The sequence below is a fragment of the Halichoerus grypus genome, chromosome 6, assembly GCF_964656455.1.
Source record: "Halichoerus grypus chromosome 6, mHalGry1.hap1.1, whole genome shotgun sequence".
NCBI classification, from domain to species: Eukaryota; Metazoa; Chordata; class Mammalia; order Carnivora; family Phocidae; genus Halichoerus; species Halichoerus grypus.
Window position 1 is genome coordinate 62,692,417 of NC_135717.1, and position 14,547 is coordinate 62,706,963.

General features: G+C 35.3%; 1 protein-coding gene and 1 pseudogene across 14 annotated transcripts in view; both read right to left on the reverse strand.

Moving 5' to 3' along the window:
- The window catches only part of LOC118555525 (ankyrin repeat domain-containing protein 26-like), a 511,611-nt gene that overhangs the window by 494,108 nt on the left and 2,956 nt on the right, over positions 1-14,547 (reverse strand). For 12 of the 13 annotated variants that reach the window (XM_078075224.1, XM_078075231.1, XM_078075230.1 and 9 more), the window contains exons 3-5: positions 14,247-14,458; positions 12,382-12,565; positions 11,202-11,413 (exon numbers count right to left, since the gene is read on the reverse strand). The gene's annotated coding sequence lies outside the window, so the exon portion shown is untranslated. The remainder of the gene's footprint in view (positions 1-11,201; positions 11,414-12,381; positions 12,566-14,246; positions 14,459-14,547) is intronic. The other variant, XM_078075225.1, reaches the window with a different exon arrangement.
- LOC118542634 (ankyrin repeat domain-containing protein 26-like) overlaps positions 1-14,547 on the reverse strand; it is a 129,662-nt pseudogene that overhangs the window by 36,209 nt on the left and 78,906 nt on the right. Inside the window, exons 7-11 of the transcript XR_013448623.1 lie at positions 9,984-10,083; positions 9,214-9,869; positions 7,588-7,740; positions 3,702-3,772; positions 3,273-3,366 (exon numbers count right to left, since the gene is read on the reverse strand). The product of XR_013448623.1 is annotated as an ankyrin repeat domain-containing protein 26-like (transcript). The remainder of the gene's footprint in view (positions 1-3,272; positions 3,367-3,701; positions 3,773-7,587; positions 7,741-9,213; positions 9,870-9,983; positions 10,084-14,547) is intronic.

The following is a 14,547-nucleotide window of genomic DNA, read 5'->3' on the forward strand; positions in this document are numbered from 1 at the left end:
CAGTCTTACCTAGTAATCTCTTTTTCTAATTCACCATTTTTCTTCATTTCTTGATCCAAACTACATTCCAGAGACTGTTTCAACTCAATAAATTTCTTTATCTGTCCCTTATCATTAGACTTTGAAAAAATTTTTAAAGAAATTATATTTAAAAATCTAGATACTCATTCTTCTCTCATAAAATATTATTTCTCATGAATTCATAAGTAATAACGTGTTCAGAAAGGCTCATAAACTACATTTTATAAATTTTATAAATTTATAGTTTTAAATTTATATAATGTAGTTTAAAATTTATAATTTTAAGTTTTATATAATATAGTTTTATAAACCTGATGCCAATAAATACAAATTTCAAATATAAGTACCTTTCTTAAAAACAGCTTAAACTGATTTTACATTTTCATCATTTTTTCTAGAATTTAAATTGCCAAAATTTACTTGTTGAATACAGAGGTTCTTACCCATATTAATACTAAGTGTTAATGAAAAATTTAAAAAAGAGGTTATATTTACATTTTAGTTTCTAAAGATGCCCTAGAAACATTTTCATCCATAGCTTAAGATACTCTGGGTTTTGTGAGATCATACCTTTTTAAGATAATCTCTGAAAAATTCCTATGCAGTCCCCATTACAGTTTTGATGATCGTCTGACTTTAGAATGAGATACTCTCATTCTCTACAAGCATTGCAAGCATCTCTGCAAGGTTTCAATTTCTTTTCTATTAACTACCTTTCTCTTTAAATAAAGTTTAAGTCTTCTCGATATTACATAAAAACTTTTGCTTAACTCTTGCAGCTTTTTCTATCTTCCTGCTTCTCACCTTTCACTGGACTTGAGCATTCTTTAATGTGTCATCTCACCCACAGATTCATCTTTCCAACACTTAGTTTCTTCTTTTACACTAAAATCGGAGTTTCAATCCTGGAATTCCACTAAAAAAATTTTGAGGGTCATCAAGGATCTTTTTTTTTAAAGTCTTTATCCTGCTTTACTTCTCAGCAACAGCTGAAAACAATGACCATACCCTCCTTCTGCTCTCTAATCCCATTTTATTTCTAAATGACAGCAACCGCGGTTAGTCCCTGACCCTTGCTATTCCCCTTATCAAATCCTCTCAGAGTTGGTTAAATCTCAAGGCTTCAAAACCAGATTCTCTAATCTACATTTCCAGCCTTGACCCCTTTACTGAGGTCATCTCTACTTTTTGATCTTCCTTCTAGTTCCTCATAGACAATATTCTCAACCACACACTCAAAAACCATTACCTGATGTGGATTACCTTTATAGACAGCTAATTTTTTTTAATTTTTTTAAAATTTATTTATTTGAAATAGAGAGTGCATGAATAGGGGAAGGAGCAGAGGGAGAGGGAGAAGCAGACTCCCAGCTGAGCAGGGCTCAATCTCAGGACCCTGAAATCATGGTCTGAGCCGAAAGCAGGCGCTTAACTGACTAAGCCACCCGGGTACCCCTAGACAGCTAATCTTGTACATTTTATGTTGACTCTTTTTGGTATTACTTTGAGTGTATTGTTATTTTGTCATCTCAGGGGGCACCCTTACCCTTAGGATGCTGACCACCATACTCTGTCTTGCTTTGTCTTGCTTTTCTTTTCTGATGCAAATGTTTCTCACAAGGGTCAGACTACCAATTGTTTGCCTTTGTTTTCTTTTGAATAATTTCCTATTCCATAGAGATTGGATCTTATGGAAGTCTTCTTCTGAAGTTCTTTTCAGACACATACTTGACTATATTGTTTGGAAGCTTAAGTCAGCCTAGAGCTATCTCTTCTTCCCAATCCAGACTCTTCACCTCAAAACTATGTCCATCAAATCTCTTAACCCAGGTAGTCTCTGGCCTGGGGATTCATGAGATAAAATCCTTCTAGAGATGTTAGGACTATGGACTGAGTTGGTTGAAAGCTAAGTGTTTGTTTCACAGGGTAGACCTTAAAGTGGCTAATAATTTTATGTCATAACCCTAATTCATTTCCAGTGGAATCTACAGAATACCTACGGCTATTCTTACAAACTTTACAAGATTTGATACCTTCCTTAATAGATTTCTATATGACACCGTAGGGGGACAACTCCTGGCATTCTCATTCACATATTGTCACGTTACTTGCTCAATGAAAAGTATAGTAATACAATGTGACTAATTTATAGGAAATTTGGAAAAAAATAATTTTCGATGTTTCTTTGGCTACAAAAAGGACCAGTCAACAGAATGTGCTAGTTCCCCTGATAGGTATAGCTGTATAATGAAATTTGCAAGGATGCAGCTTTTGTGACTAAAAGAAACTAGTGGTAGGTGCATCTACCTCATTGTTCCAACCTAGGACTCACAATGCAGTCTTCTCATCTTAAATCATTGGTAACCTCTCCTATGAAGGAGGGTATAAATGGCATGATAATCTGGTTCTGCTTGGTAAATAGTTATATAGTTTTCACTACATATCAGTAAGTGGAATCCTGGATTGCACATTAATCTTTTCTGAGATTCGATTGTTAAATCTCTGAAAGGCTGATTAACTCAAATTAATGAAAAAAAAAAATAGTTCCTGAACTTGCAGTGAATTCTAGGAGCACTATGTTACTATGTAAGTCCCTGATTGAGCAGTCATTTCCACTGTTTCACTGGCATCTCTTTTCCTTTTCAAAATCCAACAAAGAGAAAAATATATTCCTTTGAGAAAAATGTTTGCATAATGACCTAGTAGTCATTCTTGATGAAGACAACAAATTACAAATTTATAATTACAAATCACAACAAATTATCATGAAAGTAATCCGTTCTCAAATCTCACTGAAAGGTTTAGATTACAAGAGAAAGTCAGAATTCAAGATCAAATTATGACTCAAACTTTGGGAATTTTTAAACATACTGAAAAATATTAGTAGGGACTCAGACGTTTGTATGCCAATACTCACAGCAGCATTACTAACAATAGCCAAAAGGTGGAAAAACTCAATTGTCCATTGCCAGATAGTTAAATAAAATGTGCTATGTATAAAATATTGCTTATCTTAGACTACCACAATCTTTTTTATTACAATCTTACTATAAAAATTATTAATTTACGAATTCAGTCAACTTCATCTATAAAGAGGAATTATACTACCAGTAGCAAGTAGCAACATTATGAAGACAATAAACATTTTTATCAGTGAGAATTTTCATATTATCCAAAATAGTCTTATATACTACTACTAGAGAAATAAAAATGTCCTTTTCAGTAGGACAGAAATTAAGAGACTGACTTACCGAACTTGTACTTAACAGATTTTCCTGAAGTTGTTCAATTGTGCGCGCTTGTTTTTTGACTGTAACTCTTAACTTGGTATTTTCAACTTCAAGCCTAAAATAAATATTTTAAAATTATTCCCACACATAAATTTTAAAAGTACCATATAATTTCTAAACAAACATCTGACGGTCTTACATAAATTCTTAAAAATTTAAAAAGTAGAAGATTTGGCAATTGTGCCATTTTTCTGGTTGTGTTTTATAGTTAATGTGCAAAATTTAAAGATAATATGCAAAATTTATGCATTTCCAAATAGCGCAAAGCTGAAATTTTTATCCAGCTTAACAATGATGTACTTATTATCATAACTGATATATTTCTCATCCTACACTGCTTCTCTGCTTTCTAAATACTCAAGTTATTTTCTGTGCTGCTTTAAATTGTACTTTTGCACGTGATCTTTCGACGTCTCAATACATCTTACAGCCTCTGCATGTCGATCTTGTGCTTCTTGCAACTAAAAAAGAAAAAAAAGAAATACTTTTAACTACTGGCAATCTAGTATAAAACCACCATCAGCTGTTTTTGTAAATAAAATTTTACTGGACACAGCCACACTCTCCTCTACGTACTGATTTATGGCTACAGCAGATTTGAACTGCTGCAACAGAGACCTATGGCCTACGAAGCCTAAAATATTTACAGGGACTCTGCTTCTCTCTCTCTCTCTCTCTCTCTCCCCCTCTGCCTTCCCCACTGTTCCTTCTCTCTCTCAAATAAATAAAATCTTAAAATAAAATAAAGTATTTACAGTCCTCTTACAGAAAAGTTTGCTGACTTCTCTAGTTACTAAAATGTCACGTTTTTAATGTTTTTAAATTATATTTTATCAGCTAAACCTACAAATTTATATATTGGTCAAAGGGGGAAAGATAGGAAATTACCTTATGGTAAACATTTCTATTTTTGTATTCTAAGTACCACATCAATTATAGTTTTAAATATTCACATATGTGAATGACCATGGCTGTTCCAGTGATTATAAAAGTTAACACGTTGCTTTCAGTGACAACTAGATATTTCATGGAATAGTATGAGAGGCATTATCTTCGTAGGAACCAGAATGCCTGGGGTCTGAATCCCAACTCACTGGGTATTAGCTGTGTGACCTGGAACAAATTACTTAAAATTTCTGTGTCTCAGTTTCTTTCTGTAAAATGAAAATAATAATAGTATCTACCACACTGGGATGTTGGGAAGATTAATTTAGGAAATATACATGAACTATTTTATTTTTATTTTTATTTTTTAAAGATTGTATTTATTTCAGAGAGACAGACAGCGAGAGAGGGGACACAAGCAGGGGGAGTGGGAGAGGGAGAAGCAGGCTTCCTGCGGAGCAGAGAGCCCAATGCAGCACTTGATCCCAGGACCCTGGGATCATGACCTGAGCCGAAGGCAGACACTTAACAACTGAGCCACCCAGGTGCCCCTATACATGAACTATTTAGAAGGGTATGTGGCACACACCAAATTCTGTCTGCAATTAGCATTATTATTGTTGCTGTAGGTTATGTTCTAATAATATTTGATATTTTAGGCAGATGGCAGGCCAATGAAAGTGGTCTCTTGTACAAGTTATACTGAAATCGTTCTTCATACCACTGAAAGTGGCAGCAAATGCGGAGCATGAGGCCCAGAATACATCCTCAGTACTTCAAAAAACTTTTACCAATTCCACTAGCTAACAGTACTTTTTTCCACTTATAATAATTTTAACTTACTGCCTCTCTATACTACTGAGTGGACAATCTCATGGACTACAGGGCAAATAGTACCTCCTGGACTGAGTAATAAATATTTACATGACCATCAGAGGCAAGGTAAAGCCACTGACGTGGAAATAATGGACTCTTGCTAAATCAACATTCCCAAATCATTTCATGTTTATATTCTTAGCAACTGTCTGTGTTACACTGCTTTAGCAAGTACTCTGATGAATACATTAAGGCTATGTGGTATGGCATATCAGAAAAAACTGTCCCCAGGGGCGCGTGGCTGGCTCAGTGGGAAGAACATGCGACTCTTGACCTTGGACTCATGAGTTCAAGCCCCACAATGGGTGTAGAAATTACATAAATAAATAAATACACAAACAAACAAACTTTAAAAAAGAAAGGTAAAAAAAAAAAGAAAAAAGAAAAGCTGTGCTCGGAGCTTTATAGTTGGTAAAGTAATCTCAGTACTGGCTGCAAAATGAAGGAAGGCAAATTTAGCTGTTTTTCCACAGTGAGGGGGGAAAAACAAGCATTTGATTGAACACTTCTCCTCTGTCAGATTAAATGCTTTCAATTTTACATTCAATTGCTTAAAATACATTTAGAATAAAAGCTTTATTATGTCAATGTTTTCAATCAGAAATTATTGATATGGTATAAAGTACTTAATTTTATCCTAAAAACTGTTAAGTTAAAATATTCTCAATTTATACAAGGATAGGTACCATGCATATCCCATATTTTCCCCCTTAGATAAATGTGTACTTAGAAAGACAAAATTGTCTCTCATGAAAAAAATAAAACCAATGTAAAATAAAGGACTAAATTGTTCTGCATAGACTAGATGAGACAAGTGTGAAGAGAGTAAAGTCAGTGGGAATTAGAATAGTCAGAGAGAGCTTCATGGAGAATGAGAGACTATGAGCCAGGTCTGAATAGTGTAGGATTAGGCAAGAGGAAGGGAAACTAAAAGGACAGAAAGGACAGCATGAGTAAAAGGCTGAGAGATGGTGAAATCAACCCAATTAACTCAGAGAATAAAATCTGATGGCAGGGAAATAAAAACAGATGTCCAGACAATAATTAAATCAACGTTCAGAGCAGCATTATTAATGGCCATAAAGTGGGAAACAACCCAAAGGTGCATCAAATGATGAATGAACAAGGGTTTTGGCCCACAATGGAGTACTGTTTGACAATTAAAAAAAAAAAAAAAAAAAATGAGGCACTGATATATGCTATAACACAGATGAACCCTGAAAACATTAAGTGAAAGAAGCTAGTCACAAAGAACCACATATTGTGTGACCCCCTTTATGTGGAATATTCAGAATAGGCAACTCTATAGAGCTGGAAGTAGACTGGTGGTTGCCTGAGGCTGGGGGCTCAAGGGCTAAGGGTTTCTTTCCAGGGTGATGAAAATGTTCTACTTGATGGCAGTGATAGTTGCACAACTCTATGAATATAATCAGAAACACTGAACTGTACATGTTAAATGGGTGAATTGTATGGTATGTGCATTATATCTCAATAAAGTTTTTAAAAAAACTTTTTTTAAAAATCCAATGGGGGCGCCTGGGTGGCTCAGTCATTAAGCAGCTGCCTTCGGCTCAGGTCATGGTCCCAGGGTCCTGGGATCAAGTCCCACATCAGGCTCCTTGCTCGGTGGGAAGCCTGCTTCTCCCTCGCCCACTCCCTGCTTGTGTTCCCTCTCTCGCTGTCTCTCTCTCTGTCAAATAAATAAAATCTTAAAAAAAAAAAACCCAATGGCAGGACCCATTCTTAATATCTTAATTCTGTCTTTTGGGTGTATATACTACACATGATCTGAATATTTCTATGCATTTACAATATATCTAAAAGGAAAAGACAATGAAGGAAATGCCTAAGTTCAACTGGTTTGTAAAATGACTTTTCTGTACAAGTTATCCTAAAATCAGTACAGATTCTATATCCGTTCATAAAAGTGAACATGAGAAATAAGACAATTGTCTGAAACATTCCATTAAAGATTATCTTCTGATTTTATATGGCTCACCTCATCATGGTAACAGAGATATCATTAAAAAACATTGCACCTGGGTGGCTCAGTTGGTTAAGCATCCAACTCATGATTTCAGCTCAGGATCATGGAATCGAGCTGGTGTGGGGCTCTGTGCTGGGCAGGGAGTCTGCCCGAGATTCTCTCCCTCTCCCTCTGCCTCTCCCCCCACTCACGCGTGTGCATGTGCACGCACTCTCGCTCTCTCTCAAATAATACCTAAATCTTTAAAAAAATTGTTTAGTAGGAATAAAAAAGCCCCTCAATTTCTGTGAGGAATGATGCATAAGTCTCAACTTTCCTAAGGGTAAATACTGTAAGAAAAAAAATGTATAACACAAATAGCAGAATGAAAGTCAAAGTTTAAGAAATAAGTGCATTGTGAAGATACTAAAATTACACTAAATTATAATGAAAATACAAAAGAAAATGGTCCATGGAAATTAGCAACCTAAAACACTTTATATTAACCTGCTACAGATTAACTGTTGACATGCTACATTTAATACATACCTGACTTCTGATTTGACCTAATTTCTTCCTCAAATCCTGTGTCTCATCTTCTAAATTAATACGGCAACGTGATGTAACCTCCAGCGAAGCCTCTGACGTAGATTGTTTTTTTAGGGCATCAGCCAGTTCTAGTTGAAGGTGTCTCACAGCTACCTAATAAGACGTTTCTGTTACTGATTTTATAAATTATCTTACTATGAGGTTATGTTAATAATATATAACTCTAACATATGTACTTTGAAAAATATCACCACATACAGGTGTCATCCTCCTGCCTAGTCAGTGTTATGTTACTTAGGTAATTAATTCAGCCCCACTCTCCATTCCTTGTTGATGAATCTGCAAAGCTTCCCACCGACTGAAGTCTCAAAAAGAAATGGGTATTTAGGTGGGCCTAGCAGTGGTAAATTCTACATGATGAAATGTTTTCCCTCTTTTTTATTAGAGGCTTACATTAATGTCAAAGTTCCTCACATATTCAATCCTCTGCTCAAATCCTTCCAATAGATTACTATCTCAGAACAAAACTGAAGTCATTCTAATGGGCTTCAAGGCCCTAGATAACCTGGCTTTCACCTCCCTCCCTGACCTCCATTCCTGTTACAGTACAAGAATCCTGCCACCCCCCATTAATCTGAAAATGGGAGATCCAATGCCAAATTAATATATTACAGATACAATTCTCTTTGTATTGGACAAACTTATGCCCAAATGATAGTCACTGAGCTTTGAAATAAGCAAATTATTTGTAAAATTGCCTTAAAAAATTATAAATAGCAGTGGGAAGATTAAATCAAACAGTTTTGCTAAAGCTCACCACAGTGGTCCCAAATTATGATTTAATGAAAAGTGCCTGCAAAGAGTTAAAAGGTCATAAGATACATGATTTCAGACTAAATATTCAAATTTATATAAATAAAAATAATTCCAACCTAAAATGTATAAAAAGCTACCAAAGGAAAAGGACTGAGATACAGCATCTACACTTCAGTTCATGTGGGAAATCTGGAGTAAACCGTCAAGTGAATCCACTTAATTGAATCTCAATTTCAACATGCTCATTGCAGGTATGAACATTTCCATTTATTTATTCATCATGGTATTAAAATGTGGTGACAAAGATTAAAATTATTATTTTAGCAGTATAACACTAAATTATTAGTATCAGCCTTCTATTAACAATATATAACTTAACCTCTTAAACTTTCATAGATGACACAACAATTTTATTCAAATTAAAGCCCCTCTCAAGTCTAATTTTTATTTGCTGGATACAAGTTATGCTGAATTATAGTCTATATATTTTTTATATTCAACTAGATTCAAAATTCAGCCATAATCATTCAGGTCACGATCTCGGGGTCATGAGGTGGAGTTCTCTGATGTGGAGCCCTCTTGGGATTCTCTCTCCCTCTCCCTCTGCCCCACTCTCATTCATGTGCAGGTGCACTCTTTCTCTCAAAAAATAATACTAATCATCAAATATTACTTTGAATTTTCTCTTAGAAAGCTTGAAAAATATTTATCTTTCTGGATACTAACTTCTCTTTCTACTTTCTCCTTTTCATACTGATACATTCTTTCTTTTAAAAGATTGCATTCATTGATTAACTCTCTATTGCTTGCTTCCAGCAAAAGACCTTGTTTTTCACTTTCAGCTTGAAGATTTTTTACGATATCCTGAAACTGGTCTTGGATATTAATTACTACATTTTCTTTACTGGCAGCTTTGATGTGAGCATCATCTAGTTGCTGTTGAAGCAACATATTTTCACTTTGTAGTTGAGATAATCTCTCCACTAAGGATTCCTGCTTTCCAATGTATTTATTCACTTGATCTTGTTCATTTTGATATATGTGTTCCATTTCCTTTTCCTGACACTGTGTTTGACTTAGGTTTCTTTGTACACATTCTAAAACCAAAGTCTTTTCCCTGAGAGCATCTCTTGTGTGATGGAGCTCAGTTTCTAAAGTATTGAATTTACTTTCAGCTTTAGAAAGGTTTTGAGAAAGAAGCTCATTATTTTCTTTTAGGTTAGACACATCAAAATTCAGTTTGTCCTGCAGACGAAACCATTCATCTTTTGCTCTCTGGAAAGCAAGTTCTAGGTCTCTTTTAGATGCCTGACTTTGATCATAATCCTCTAGAGCAGTAGCTAGTCTAGCTCGATATGATTCAACTTGTGTGTCCAGTCTTTCTTTCTTTTGCTTTTCATTCTCCAGTTTAGACTTTAGCATTGTATTCTCAGTGGTCAGAGCATTCATCTGTCCACTATATTCTACTATTGTTTTTGTTAATGTTTCCTCATTCAGTTTTATGGTCTTTAGAAGACTGACATTTTCTTTTATAATTTCAATGTCTTCACAATATTTCTTTTCCATTTCCTGGTTCTTACTGTTTATTGTGTCTATTTCCAGTCTTAGCATGGCAATTTCATCCTGCCACATGTGGGTTTTAGGCAACAGATCTTTTTCTTCTTTATGAGTATTAGAAATCTAAGTAAAACAAAGGAGACTTTTAGCTGGAACTCAATAAAATGACATTATCCTGATTTTCTCTGAAATTAAAGAATAATCTATGTTTATACAATGAATAGGTTGCAGTAAGTGGATATCCCAACTGGAAAAAAATAAAGTTGGGTCCAAACCTCAAACTTTATACAAGCATAAATTCCCAAAGTTTCAAAAATTTAATTGAAGACAGTGAATGCATGAAAGGAGAAAAGAAGCCAAGACACAATTTTAAGAATCTCAGACCTGGAAAGGTCTTTCTCTGATTTACAACAAACCCAGAAAGCCTGAAATAAAAGATTAATAAATCTGATTACACTAAAAATTGAATTTACAGTCTGATATCTAACATAGCTACCCCACAATAAATTGCCTAGCTCTGCACTTATTTTGACAGATTAAATTTCCTAAAATTCTTTTTTCCTGACAATATTCCATAGAAATTCTACTTTTCTAACATTTCTATAGTCACTTATAAGATTACATCTACTGATAACTGACAAATCTAGGCACTATACTATAAACACTTCTACCGACATCAGTGAACTTTTTAGTTATCACAATTCTAGAATGGAGAGGTTAAAAACATTAAGTGAGCTGCAGGACTTTCCCCAGGCCTTCGTACTCCACTACTACTGCTCTTACACCAAACTGCAGCTCTTCTCTAGTGTAAATCATAAATACAAAAGAAGCCTTATATTTCAAAATACTGATGGTAAATAAGGTAAAATTTATACAGCTCTTAGAAAAATCATGAGATTATTTGCTGCTGCAATAAATTGTACTTCCTCCTCATGATGTTCAAAATGTTTAAAATAGGGGAAAATACACTGAGCTATTTTATTAGGAATAAAACACTCATCAATAAGTTGTCATTAGCATATATTTGTTTCAAAAGTTAGCAATTATCAAACTTCTCCTACACATCTGTAGTACAAAAGTAAAGAGTTCAAGGGACACCTGGCTGGCTCAGTTGGTAGAGCATGCGGCTCTCGACTTCACAGCTGTGAGTTCAAGCCCCACATTGGGTGTGGAGCCTGTTAAAAAAAAACAAAAACAAACGTAAAAGGTTCAAGTATTTCCTTAAAACCAAGATGTCATACCTCAAACCGCCGAGTTCCTGTTCCCATCTCACTTGTTGATGCTCCAGTTCAATTTCAACTCTTTTGTTTCTCATAGCTCCTTTTGTAGTCCGTTAACCTTATTTTCCATTGCTTTATTTTTTCTTTTAAGTTGTTTACAGTGATTTTTTTTAAGTTCTACTAATTTTTTATACAAAAGCATCGCATCCTGGATTTTAATAAAGTAGTAGAATCTACATCAGAGAAAAAACAGAAACAAATAAAATATACAGGGCGCCTAGCTGGCTCAGTTGGTTAAGCATCCAACTGTTGGTCTCGGCACAGGTCATAATCTCAGAGTCGGGGGATCGAGCCCCACGCGGGGCTCCAACCTCAGCACGGAGTCTGCTTGAGATTCTTCCCCCGCCTTCCCCTCTGTTCTTCTCTCCCACCCCCCACTCATGCTCTCCTTCTCTCCAATAAATTAATTAAATCTTTAAAAAAAAAAAAAGAAATAAAATATGTGAGTACTTTTGGCATATAAAGGACTGTGTGCTTTCACATTCACTCACTCGGACTTTAAACAAATAGATAGTGAATGACTTCACTATAAAAGATATTTTCGGGGCGCCTGGGTGGCTCAGTCGCTTAAGTGTCTGCCGTCAGCTCAGGTCATGATCTCAGGGTCCTGGGATCAAGCCCCGTGTCAGACTCCCTGCTTACTGGGGAGTCTGCTTCTCCCTCTGCCCTGCCCCTTCCCCCGCTCGTGCTCTCTCACTCTCCTTCTCTCAAATAAATGAATAAAATCCTTAAAAAAGAGAAGAAAAAATGACCAAAACCTTTCTAAATCATGAAAACTATCATCCCACAGATCCTGAAGGATCTGGCTAGGAGAGAAGAAATGGAAGTAAGCTACTATACTTTTCCTAAACTCCTATGATGCGGTATAACATTACTCAAAGGTGGACTCTGATGCTTAAGTCACATACTTTAAACCCTAATCACTACAACAGCACAACTAAAGAGTTATAGCTAGAGTAAGCAAAATACATACATATACGTACATACATATACATACTCACAGAAATAAAACTAAATCATACAAATTCCTTCATTAGTTTCAAAGAAAGCAGCAAAAGAGGAGAATAGGAGCAAGAAGCAGAAAGGACAAGTGGAAGTTAAAGTTACTGATGGAAATATGCAATTTTTATCAAAGATTTACCTGATCCAAATTATTTCTTAGAGTCCTCAATTCCGCACCTACCGTTGCAAGAGGAAGTTCAAGTGGTGGTTTCATTTCAACTTCTTTATTATACTGCTCTTCTTTTTCTCTGAATTGCTCCCGCTTTTTTTCATATCATTTACCTGCATTTCTTCTTTTTTCTTTTTCTTGTTTGAAGGTAAATCTGCACATAAATGGGCTTATTTTAAAATGCTTTCTAAGCAATAAAAAGTTCATGTTATGATCTGGTTCCACATATGTTGGTTTAGTATCCAAATGACATTTCTATGTTCCCAATTTTTTTCCTTTCTCGGGCTCATGTCTACTTTCTCACTTCAATCTCTTCCCAAAGATATCTGTAGTTGAAAAGAAGCAATGAGAAAGCATTATGCGGCGTAGTAATAAGTTTTAGTACTACCCCTGGTCGATATTGTAGAGAAAGGAATTTTGAAATTATTCAAGAAAGTTAGATTTAAAAATTAGCATTTTTCCCATAGAGTCATAATTACTCCTCCCTTGGAACAGATAATGTAGTTACTAATTAAAAAGAGAAGTTGCTCTTTATAAAACAGTTTATAAATTCACTAGAAGGAAATCTCTACTTCACAATACATCACAGGTACCTCCAAAAATAATCTGCAGTCTAAGACAGCACCTGCAGATGTCATTTACACAACATACACCTGCAGATTACGGTGATCCAGGACTAGGCTGCGGAGTCTAATATCTATACATTTTATATAGACAGCCCTATACATTTTATGTTTCTTCTTCTGCAATATTCTCAATTTACCTTGTTGATTACTCTTCATTTTACTTTTTTTTTAAGATTTTATTTATTTATTTGACAGAGAGAGAGAGAGCACAAGCAGGGGGAGCAGCAGGCAGAGGGAGAGGGACAAGTAGGCTCCCCGCCGAGCAGACATCTGGAGATGGGGCTCGATCCCCGGACCCTGGGATCATGACCTGAGCCAAAGGCAGACCCTTAACCAACTGAGCCACCCAGGCGCCCCTATTATCCATTTTATAAATCATCTGAAAACCCCTTTTAGAACACAGGATCCATAGTAATTAAGGAAACAATCAAGAGTCGTATGTGCTTACAGCGTAGACTCTTGGATTGATTTTATAAGAGAGATACTGAAAACACTGAGCAGTAATCATTTTCCATTTTACTTTTTAATCGCTGCATATGTTTCAAACTCAATAAATTTTTAAAATTTTTCCTGTCTTGAGAAAAATGGCCATTTCATACTCTCTTGATGGGCATATAAATTAATATAAACTTCCCAGAGAACAATTTAAAAATAGGATCAAAGACCTTCTTTAAAAATTTTTCTACTTTAAGCAAACAAGACTATATGGAAGAATTTCTTCCAAGTAAGTAAGCAGAATTCTAGAAACAGATTTACATAAAAGACAATCCTGACAGCATTAATTAAAGTATAGCAAAATGGAAAAGAACCAAAATACAATTTGTTAAATAATGAGGATTCCATACGGTGGACTTCTATATGGTCATTAAAATTAGGATTTGGAATATACATTAAATTATCCGTAGAAGTATTCACTGTCAGGAACTTGCTGAACTATTTTGAAAAATCTCATACTTCGCACTACTGAAGAAGTTTTCTTCCCTATAAAGATTCCAGAAGGGAAGTTAGCAATTATCAAACTTCTCCTACACATCTGTAGTACAAAAGTAAAGAGTTCAAGGGACACCTGGCTGGCTCAGTTGGTAGAGCATGCGGCTCTCGACTTCACAGCTGTGAGTTCAAGCCCCACATTGGGTGTGGAGCCTGTTAAAAAAAAACAAAAACAAACGTAAAAGGTTCAAGTATTTCCTTAAAACCAAGATGTCATACCTCAAACCGCCGAGTTCCTGTTCCCATCTCACTTGTTGATGCTCCAGTTCAATTTCAACTCTTTTGTTTCTCATAGCTCCTTTTGTAGTCCGTTAACCTTATTTTCCATTGCTTTATTTTTTCTTTTAAGTTGTTTACAGTGATTTTTTTTAAGTTCTACTAATTTTTTATACAAAAGCATCGCATCCTGGATTTTAATAAAGTAGTAGAATCTACATCAGAGAAAAAACAGAAACAAATAAAATATACAGGGCGCCTAGCTGGCTCAGTTGGTTAAGCATCCAACTGTTGGTCTCGGCAC